An 11,424-nucleotide genomic window follows, 5' to 3' on the forward strand; every position below is an offset into this window, starting at 1 on the left:
CCTCTGATTGCTGAGCTTACTTGAGGTATCCAATACCTTGTGCGCAGTTTGGCCAACATGTAGTTACGGCCGCAGTGTCCTATTTCTTTGTGGATGTGTTGCAAGATGAGAGCAGCAATCGGAGAGCTTCTACATAGAATCGCGGGGTGCTTTATCTCTTCTGGCATTGATAATTTGGAGAGCCGTCCGCCTACCCGCATGATTCCTTCCTGCAGAAAAGGATCCAATTTGTAGATTGGACTAGTCTTTCTCAAATGTCCACCGCTTTGTAAGGCAAACAGTTCTTCAGGGTAAGTTTGTTGCTGACTGAACTGTATCAGCTCTTTCTCAGCCTCTTCTAGGTCTTCTATAGTGAGCAGGGTTGGCTGAAGTTTCAGCCGAAATCCTTTCATGTGCTCTGTTACCAGCTGCTCTTGTCGGCTTCGCTGGTTCTCAGTCCTCTTGATCTTGTCCATGAAGACCTTCCTTTCCTCCCTCAGGTGCAGCAGCAACTGCTTCATGGGAACCTTGACAGCATATCTATTATCAATGACGTCCTTCATGAATGTCTTGTAGTCCTTATGGAAACCTGCGTGTCGTTTCAATTTCCCTTTCCGGCTGATGGCGCGCTGTTCGGCGATACAGCGATTGTTTGGCATCCTGACTGCCGCATTTTTTAGTGGCAGGCTCACACAGTAATGTCCATCCACCAGTCTAGCAGAACTGTTCACCAGAGTCATGAACTTGCAGTCTTCCCTTGACATTTCTTCTTTCTCCTCACAGATGCGTTCTGGGAAATCTGCATCATATTGTTGTCTTAACAACTGTTCTATTTCCACAACTGAAAGATAATTGACTGTGTGGGTTTTTCCAGTGTGGCTCTCCATTTTCAAACTTCGTAGAGGCCCATTTACTACCCATCCTAAGGCGGTTCTGACGGCATAGGGACCACCTCCTTCAGCATGAATCACTTGCCATGGCTCCATGGCCTTCGGGACGTTGGTGCCTATGAGCAGGCCGATTGTAGAATTGATTTGAGGCAGAGTCACATCTTTCAGATAAGGCCAACATGCAATGTCTTCCTGTTTGGGAATGCTTTCCTTCTGAACCGGAATGAAGCTGTGGGTGAATACTCTAGGCAGGTCGATGTCTACGTCTTCCTCCAGCCCACACACTTGTAAGTCTGACAAGACAAACGTCTTCAACACATTATTGTCATCTGCCCTGCTACAGCTCATGGTGTTGAGAAGAATTTGTGTTCTTCGGCCCCTGAGTTTCAGCTTTCTTAGAAGGTCTTCCGTGCAAAAGCTTGCGGTGCTGCCAGGATCTATAAAGGCATATGTTTTCACATATCTTTCACTTCTCTTCGATTTGACCTTGACAGGCAAGACCGCTAATGCACATTTGCTTCCGGCCCCAATATAGGAACAAGCTTCATGAGACACACATGCGTTGGAGATTTCTTCACTCTCCGAGCAGTTCTCTGTCCTCCTTTCAGTAGCCACATTATCCTTTTTCTTATCAGTGAGCGCACTGTCTTCCTTCTTCTCTATGTGCAACAAATCTGGATGTCTTTGCGAACATATTTGACACCATGTTCTCTTTTTACAGTCTTTGCTGAGGTGTCCTGGGAAAAGACATCCAAAGCACAGGCCTTTGGATTTCAGAAAATCCAATCTTTTCTGAAGTGGTTGTTCTCTAATTTTTCTGCACTCCGCCATAGTATGTTTATTTTGGCAGTATACACAAGGCTTCTGCATAGCAACATTAACAGTTTTCTTGACCGTTACATTTTGTTCCTTTTCTCCTTGTGGTGCTTCAACTCCTGTAGCGAAACTGCTACCTTCCCGCCGACTACTTTTCTTGCAATGATAGTCTCTTTTGTTCTTTCCTTCCTTTGTTGCATGAGGCTCTGACATGCTACCAAATAGGGGACTTGTGATGATCTTTGCCTGGCGATCAATGAACTTGACCAAGGTTGAGAATCTAGCACGTCCTCTCCCCTTCTCTTCAAAATCAAAGGCAGTCACTCTCCACTTCTCACGCAATTTATAGGGAAGTTTGGAAAGAACAGCTCGCATATTAGTGGGGTTGTCCATTTCCTCCATGAACTCCAAGTCTCCCATTGTATTCTCACAGCCAGTCAGGAACACCGCATAAGCATTCAGCGCTTTACCATCCTCTTGTTTGATGCTAGGCCGATTCAATGCCTTCTCCATATAAGCATTTGCAATCTTTAACTCATTGCCATAGTGTTTTTTCAACAGCCTTCTAGCTTCTCTGTAGCCTTTTTCAGATGGCATATGCTCACAGCTACGCACTAGCTCCTGCGCTTCCCCACTGGTATATTGCTCTAGATGGTAGAACATGTCTTGATAAGTATCAGCTTTGCTCTCAACAGCATGTTCAAATGATCTAATAAATGACTTGTAAGTTAGCGGGTCACCTTCAAACACCAGAACCTTCTTCTGTGGTAGGCTTGACAAGTTGTGCTGTTTAACAAGCATCTCTGTGATGACATTTTGTCTTTCTAGCACCTGATGGAGGTTGTTGTCATCATTTATTTGTCTTGCGACTTGTCTCTGGTTGCTACCAGCTGGCTGGTGTAATCCAAGACCAGAGCTCCTTGCTTTTCGTCCCACTGATGGCTGTTCACTATAATCACGTTCCTCTTCTTTCTTTATTTGGCGTTGAGAGGATGCACTGGAGACATAGCTGTTCATCCCATCTTCATATGACTCCAAAACTTTTAATTTCGCTGAAGACTCTGCAAGCGCACTTTCAACTTCCAATGTCTCTTTTCTAGCCTTTAAATGTGCTTCTTCCAGCTCCAAAGCTTGCCTTCTTTTCAATGCTGCTGATCTTGCTATAGGAGAGCTGCATGCTCTGCTGCTTCTTTAGCACGTACAGCTGACACTGAGCTCCTTGAAGATCTTCTTGACACACCTGAGGCTGATTCACCTTTCATTTTATGTCTACAGTCCTGTAGACTAACTTGTGAAACACTATCGCCCACCCCTATGTCATCTTGTAGGGAAACATCTGAAGGTGCACTTGGGCCACGGTTTGTTTTTCCACACTGGTGACTGACCCAATCCAAAGAACCTTGCATATGTTCCTTTAATGCAGTTAATTTGTGACTGAACCATTCCTGGTCCACTTTTCTGGATTCCTCATCCAATAAAGGAATTATGGCATCATTCACCTCATCTATTTCTTTATGCGTGTTGCACACATCGCCTTGCAAAATGTCTTTTATTATGTATGCATCTTCATTATTTTGCATGAGTTAATCTATTTTGTTCATTTTCGCTGTGAGTTTGCCAAGCTTGCTTTTCCTTTTTCCAATCAGGCGACGCAGTTTTTCTTGCAATGCCTTTTCAGTGGGCTTTGGTGCCCTCTTTTGGCCAAAATCTGCGGGCGTCTGTTCATTCTCTGGGTCGTTTGCCATCTTTATTAACTACTGCTCCGTTCAACCAGCAAATGTCCAAATAATCGAACTTTCCAACATCAAATGCTAATGTCCTTGTATTCTTCGCAGTGCAGCAATTATCTTATCAGCAGATGGTTTCAAACATTTATGAATGAACCAGCCGAGAGCTCCCGCTCTGACTGAATGACTGTTCTTGGCTTGAGTGACGCAGTGACTGTAAAGCGCGGTGGCAGGCTAACGTAGCAACGTTAGCAGCTCACTTCCTCAACCTGCTTTCTCCTTCCGGGGATCCGATCCGTGTCGATCATCCGGTGAAGGCTTTCTGGATGTCCAGGTAAGTTCTCCGTCTTTCTGGCGAGGGTTTCCTGGCTTCCAGGCGAAGTTTTTCTGACTTTATGTAGTGGCAACTCTTTCGGGTTTACTTGCCACTGTAGGAGCGGGTGAATAATAACTAGCCTGACGCGACAAAACTTCCAACTCAGGATCTTCGTTTCACAAGTTTACTAATTTTCCATAACTCAAACATGACGTGGTCGAGGTCGTTGATCGATGTGGCTTGAGGTCGCTGATCGTGGTTGCCGCTGTCGGCGGTCGTTGACCAGCGTCGTTGGTGTGGCTGTCACAGTGGCTGTCAGAGTTCGTTGATCGGCGTCGTTGTTGGTTGTCGGTGATTGCAGTCGCTGCTTGGCGTCGAGGAATGAAGTCGCTGCTTGGCGTCGAGGAATGAAGTCGCTGCTTGGCGTCGAGGATTGAAGTCGCTGCTTGGCGTCGAGGATGGAAGTCGCTGCTTGGCGTCGAGGGTTGAAGTCGCTGCTTGGCGTCGGTCAGAAAAACTTTGTCACCACCACCCGACCTTCTGAATGTGTGTTTTAGGCACGTCACATGACTACTATTTATACGGCATGTCACATGACTACCTTCTCACGTGTGGCTCGGTAGGTAATCAATACCGTTTCTAAGACACGCAATGCTAAACTAAATTTTCTTCCTTCATAAAATACAATTATGCATCTCAGTAATATTTAAATAATAATAATGAATTCCAAATTAGAAAACATTCCTCAATATGGCTCTTACAGATCAGGTGCCTTCCTTTCCCGAGTAGGATAGCGACGTTCTAGCGCTACAGCAGTCTTTTCCATATGACTAGGTTCTAGTACTGGTGCGCTCTCTTCCACAGATTTATCTGAACCATGAACAACAGCAGGGCTAACGGAATTTGCCACAGGTAAAGGTACATTACAGGGTTCAGGTAAACATTCCTCAACATTTTTGTCACAATCGATAGTCACAGACAATTCAGGGGTGCTTGGAGACGCCCTTAAAAGTTGGTCCACATGGCGGCGCCAAACACCATCAGCTGACTGAACTGTGTAGGAGACAGGTCCTGTTTGGGCAATCACAGTAGCAGGAATCCACTTAGTTTTGCCTTGATAATTCCTTGCGAGCACTTTCTCTCCTGGTGTGAAAACTCTGTCTTTTGCATGAATGTCCCGTTGCATTATTTGTTTCCTTTGACTTGCCCGAACAATGTCTTTCACTGCTGCAGGCTTAAGGAGATCCAAGTTGGTCCGTAGTTCTCTGTTGAACATCAGGCTGGCGGGTGATGTCTTGGTAGTTGAATGTGGAGTGGTCCGGTATTTGAGAAGAAACTCATGTAGTCTCTGGTGGAGCGTTCCTTGTCCTTGTGATGTTTTAAGTGCATTTTTTAGTGTTTGCACGAACCTCTCTGTTAACCCATTCGTTGCAGGGTGGTATGGAGCTGACTTGATGTGCTGTACTCCATTGACATGCAGAAAGTCTGACATTTCTTTTGACACAAGTTGAGGGCCATTATCTGAAACAAGTTGGGCAGGAGCACCAAATCTACTAAAGATTTCTCCCAATTCCTCAACTGTCTTTTCGGCAGTTGTGGATTTCATTGTAGCCACCTCTGGCCACTTACTGTGTGCATCAACAGCAATCAGGAACATTCTGTCTTCAAATGGACCCGCAAAATCGATATGAATCCGATACCAAGGGTCCTGAGGAAAATCCCATGGATGGAGTGGTGCTGCTGGAGGATTGTTACGGGTTTTGTGACAGGATGGGCAACTCATGGCCATATGCTCGACTTCCTTGTTTAGCCCTGGCCACCAAAAGTAGCTTCTGGCCATCTCCTTCATTTTCACTATTCCACTGTGTCACGCATGAAGCTGCTCCAACATTTTAGCACGCAGTGACTGTGGAATGATGACCCTCCTTCCCCACAGCAGACACCCGGACTGGACAGTAAGTTCCCACCTCCTATTACTGTAAGGTTTCAGTGTAGCACTATCACCTACTGAACGTCCATTCATGACCATGTCCATAACCACTGACAAGTCAGGGTCCGTATGTGTCGCCTTTTTCACTTGGGATGCAGTTATAGGCGCTCTTTCAACGCTCCTGAAGTAGAAGATGTCCACGGTGTTCGACTCATGTTTCGTGACAGGGAGTGGCAACCTTGAAAGTCCATCTGCGTTGCCATGAGAGACTGATTTCCGATACTTAATGTCGTAGGAGTGAGCCGACAACAGTAAGGCCCATCGCTGGAGACGCGAAACTGCCAGAGATGGTATTCCTGTGTGTGGTCCCAAGATAGTTGTCAGAGGTCGATGATCTGTGAGCAGAGTAAACTTCCTTCCATATAAGTATTGGTGAAATTTTCTCACGCCAAAAACAATGCCCAGTGCTTCTCGTTCCAGTTGAGCATAGTTCGACTCTGCCTTGTTCAATGTCCTGGATGCAAACGCAATAGGTCTGTCCTCACCATTTGGAAACACATGAGAGATGACAGCACCCACTCCATAGGGTGACACGTCGCATGCCAGTTGGATTGGTAATGACGGATTGAAATGTGTTAACACCTTAGACGTGGTTAATGCATTTTTAGCATCATGAAATGCTTGTTGACATTCACTAGTCCATTTCCATTTCTTGTCTTGACATAACAGTTCATGTAGCGGTCGTAGCAGTGAAGCTAAATTCGGTATGAACCTTCCATAATAATTCAACAATCCGAGAAAAGATCGCAGCTGACTCACGTTCTCAGGTGGCGGGGCGTCCACAATGGCTGTGATCTTTGAAGGTGACGTATGCAGGCCTTTCCCATCGATGACGTGCCCTAGATACTCCACAGATGGTTTCAGGAAGTCACATTTCTCCTTGCGAACTCTGAGTCCATAATCACGTAATCTTTGCAGTGTGGCATCCAAATTTTGAAGATGTTCTTCATCGGTTGCTCCGGTGCACAGTATGTCATCCAAATAACACTGTACACCACGTAATCCACTGAGAATTTGATCCATGGCACGCTGAAATATTGCTGGAGCCGATGTAATACCAAATGGCAGTCTGCAATACCTAAACAGTCCTTTTTGAGTGTTTATGGTTAGTATTTCACGTGACTCTTCCTCCACATGCATTTGCAGATATGCTTGGTTTAAGTCAATCTTACTGAACTTTTGTCCACCGCTCAGTCCAGCAAACAAATCATCAATCAGTGGGAGTGGATATTGCTCTGCACTCAACACCGGATTGACAGTCACTTTGAAATCTCCACATGTGCGTATTCCTCCATTCTTTTTGGGTACTGGCACAATGGGAGTTGCCCATTCACTTGTTAAAACAGGTTCCAGCACTCCACTTTTGACCAATGCTTCCAAGTCTGCCTCGACTTTGTCACGAATGGCATAAGGCACTGTCCTAGCCTTCATAAACACTGGTTTGCTTCCTTGCTTAATGTGGAGTTTCACTGTGATATTTTTCATGCTGCCCAACTCTGGTCGGAAAACCTCCTCATTCTTGTCAAGGATGGTTTGCAGTTGTAAATTCTCGTTTGACAACTGTCTGACTTCTTGCCAATCAAGACGTAATGCTTTCAGCCACACACGCCCCATGATTGGTGCAAAGTTTCCTCTCGTAACATACACTGGTAGCTTAGCAGTTTGACTGTTACACTCAACCGTTATATCGGTCATTCCTTTAATGTGCACTTTGTGTCCTGTATATGCCTTGAAAACAGTGTCAGAGGGGCGTAAAGGAACATGTTTCATGCACCGTTTGTAGATCTGATATGACACTAGTGATGCCTTGGACCCTGTGTCTATCTGCATTTTAACTGGATGCCCTTCTAGGTTAGTCTGAGCCCAATAGCAATCTGAGCTTTCATCTGCATTCATTATACGCACTGTGTTGACGTTCATTTCTTCATCAGAAGATGAGCTTTTGTCATTTTTTACAGTGTACACTTTTTTTTTATTTCTGAATTTGTCTTTTAAATCCCGTTTCTTACTCTTTTCCATAGTTTTTCTGTTCCGACATGCTCTTTCCACATGTCCTTTCTTGCCACATTGACGACAGTCCATTTCTTTACACCAGCAGGTAGATGCAAGATGACCTGTGTTACCACACCTATAGCACGGTCCCGGAGAGCTGCTCTGACTGCCGGCAACGTTGTGCACTCTTCCTGTAGCATTTAGTTGCTGAGCCTCTCTCTGGACGCCATTTCCATTGTAACACTGATGTTGATAGCCTTTTCCAGGGTCAGGTCACTTTCAGTCAGCAACTTTTTCTGTGCTGCTTCATTCCTTAATCCACACACTAGTCTGTCCCTTAGTGTGTCATTTAGCACCTCTTTGAACTCACAATGTTCAGCTAGCTTTCTCAAAGCTGCCACAAACATGGTTACGGACTCCCCCTCCTCTTGACAGCGCTTGTGAAATCTATATCTCTCGGCAATTACAAGAGGTTTTGGTGAAAAATGTCCAGTGAGAACACCCACTATCTCTTCATATGTTTTACTCCCCGGAGCAGCTGGTTGTACCAGACTACGAAGCAAAGTAAATGTCTTCGGGCCCATCACACTCAAAAACGTTGGTACTTTCCTTTCGTCCTCAATAGCATTAGCTTGAACGAAATAGCCAAAACGTTCCGTGTACGAGCTCCACTGCTCAACGTCCTCGTCAAAGGGGCCAATCGAGCCGATAACTCCCGCCATTCTGCGCCTGGTTAATCAGCCTGCCACTTACTTGACTGTCTTCCTCAAAACTTTTAATGTCCGCGGCTTCCAAAAACCTTGTGCCGCCACTTCTCCTCCGCACTCAGCGCAAAGTCCACCCCGAGAGAGAAAAAAAAAAAACGTCGCAGGTTCAGACGTCCTCGTCGCCACTTTTGTTGTATCCTCTACTATTAATTCGGGTAAGGATGAATGGAGGCTCAGGTGTAGACGGATGACTTTTTAATTACAACGAAGCAAAACAGGAAGACTTGAAGAGCTCTCATTTACATTGCTCAACCGCACGCGCTGCTTGATGACGTCACGCATAACCACGTGATTCAACACAGACCACAAATACATAACAATTAGAGTTCCGATATTTAGTTTCTTCAATTTCTGGAGTTCAGGAAATAGTACAATGACAGATATCTGGGGGGCTTTTTCTTAATCTCACGAGAAACTGCACTCGGGCGAGCACAGTCGAAAAATGCGCGCCATCTTTCAGCCCAGCTTCAGTTTTTATAGGAGTTTTTTTATGTCAAGGGTAATGTAGGTTGAATTGGTCGTCCTCGCTCCCTCCCACGGCACGGGTCCACGTCCGAGGGAAGGTCCTCCCCAGGTTAGTCATCGTCTGGATAGTTGATTCCCGTCTGGTCCCCAAGACTGACACGCCAAGGCTGGCCTTCTCCGGCGGGCCGTCCCTCCGTCTCTCTCTCCGCTGGCATTCTTCTGTAATCTTGTCGGTGTGTGCGTGTATGTGTAAATGCAAGTGTATGTGCAGGTGTAATTATATGTCTGTGTGTGCGCGTGTGTATGTGCATGTGCTCTAATCTCCAATTGTTCCGTCTTTCGGAATGTGTTTTTTTTATAGCGTCTGTGTGAGTCCTGCAGTGCCCAATTTGGTATGTTTGCATCTCGACAGCCAATGTGGAGAATGTGCTTCGTCGTATTTGACCATGAAGTGCTGTGAATGTGAATGCAAGTCATGGAAATGCTATGTGCGCAAAGTTGTTCCCACGACTGAGAATTTCAATAAAGTTCACACACTAAGTAGAATAAATTTAGCATATGAGAATAATATAAGAAATCAGTAAACATCAGGCCTAAAATCCCAGTCTTTCTTGTGACCAGTGCTTCTAGTTTCATTTGATAAATGCTTCTTGTTTCATCCATGTTAAAAATATTCAGTAAATATGAACCTGCTAACTTTAATAATCGACATTCTGTCCCGTATGTGTTCAAAATAATATCAGTAACTGTAATACAATCCTTCACCTTTTGCTGAACATTTGTTTATGCCAAATGATATCAGTGCAGAAAATAAACGCCAAAGAAAAACCAATAGTGGGGGGTGAACTCCATGTTTTTCCCAGGATAAAATTGGAACTGATTATTTAACATTTTACATTTTCTGGTTTTTATATCTTGTTCAAGCAATTCCTTACAGATACTTTTTCTGCGTTGAGCCTACTTATCAGTCAAGGTCGTGTTCTTTTGGCTTCACAAAGAATCCTCGAGTACAAGAAGCGAAAGTCACTTTCTTCAAAAGCAGGTGGCCACAATAAATAAAAACCTTACTTGCTCAATATTTTTCCATAACATTAAGATTGAACCCGCCAGGACATCGTGGACATTGCATATCGATGCGAAATAACCATCACAGAGGAATGTTGCTATATGATCGCAAAATTCCGGACGAACTGGCGAGGCCGCCCGGCTCACTGTGGTTTGTCATCGGGACCGGGAGGCGGCGCAGGCGACGCAGGGAGAGGAAGCAGAAGCGGGGCTGCAGGTTCGGTGTCTTGCTACGGCTGCAACGGCAGCCCCACAGGCAACCACTGCCGAGTCTCTACCAACGCCCCTCACTGTCGGACATCTACACCGCCCGGTACCTCAGAAGGGCTCTCAACATCGTTGTGCCGTTATAGCGAGGAACACCTTTCTTATATCAATGACTCTGCAGACGTGGCTGTTGTCAAAGCAGGTTTACTGATACTCAAAAGGGTAAAACTGTGAAAATCAGAAATGAAATACAATTACAAAATGTATAAACAAATTGTACATCACATTATGCTGTATATAAGCATCCTAGACACCATCTTAAGCACTCTCATGTTCGTGAGTAGCAAGCTACAAACAACACTGCTACGGGCCATTTGAAAATTACAGCCGGCAAATATACATCAAACCAAACAATTCCGCTTTTAAACACAAATGAATTATACGCACCGGCGATGCCTCGAAATAAAGACATGTGCGATCTCTCAGGACCGCAGAGAAACGTGCGTCGTCGTGCGTCGTTGTCGTCTATTTGCAATACGGCACGTAACTTCCGCATTGTAAAAAAAAAGGCACACTAGTTGTAGTTACCCGTAATTTCCTCTAGAGAGCACCAAAGGCATTTGAATATTTTCAAACAGTCTCAGAACACCGACACACAGAAACAAACACAACTTTTACTGCGTAACAGAACATTAATATTTCCCGATTTCATTATATAAGCAATCCAAAGTATAAAAAATATAATATAGCATGAAAAAAAATATTTGGTATATTTGACAAAATTATATTTTTTTCCGAAGTGAGATTCTGCTTAGCAACACATCCCAAACGCTTGATAGAGCTCAACCTAGAAAGAGGTTTTAGCTAGTCAGAAATTTATTCAGAAAGCGAAATATTAAATGTATCTGAGGGGATATTTGAAGAGTTTGAGTTTTGTTCAATGGACCATATATATACGAGCCAGCCAAACAACGAGAAAACCAGCGCTGACTCCAGTCGCCATCAAGTTGCCAACTCCTGACATACCAAAACCTTTGAGAGAAACTGAGACTATTTGCGTTTCTCTTTCTTGTTCTTTTTATAGTTCAACTTCTAGTTCAGTTTTTCACCTTTTCACAGCGTAATGAAGGCCAGGTGAGCAAGTGGAACAAGTGATTTTATTGATGATTGTGGAACGCACAGATTTCATAAGCACCGTTTCTTCTCACAC

General features: G+C 44.6%; 1 long non-coding RNA gene across 1 annotated transcript; it reads right to left on the reverse strand.

Moving 5' to 3' along the window:
• Positions 1-8,657: 8,657 nt before the first annotated feature.
• LOC148342458 (uncharacterized) lies at positions 8,658-10,732 on the reverse strand. The gene is made up of 2 exons (XR_015842224.1): positions 10,662-10,732; positions 8,658-10,442 (listed from the first exon to the last, which is right to left on the reverse strand). It is a non-coding gene; the product is annotated as an uncharacterized LOC148342458 (long non-coding RNA).
• Positions 10,733-11,424: the final 692 nt, after the last annotated feature.

This window comes from Idiotropiscis lumnitzeri, chromosome 2, assembly GCF_059441095.1.
Source record: "Idiotropiscis lumnitzeri isolate Australia: NSW breed Sydney's pygmy pipehorse chromosome 2, RoL_Ilum_1.0, whole genome shotgun sequence".
NCBI lineage: Eukaryota > Metazoa > Chordata > Actinopteri > Syngnathiformes > Syngnathidae > Idiotropiscis > Idiotropiscis lumnitzeri.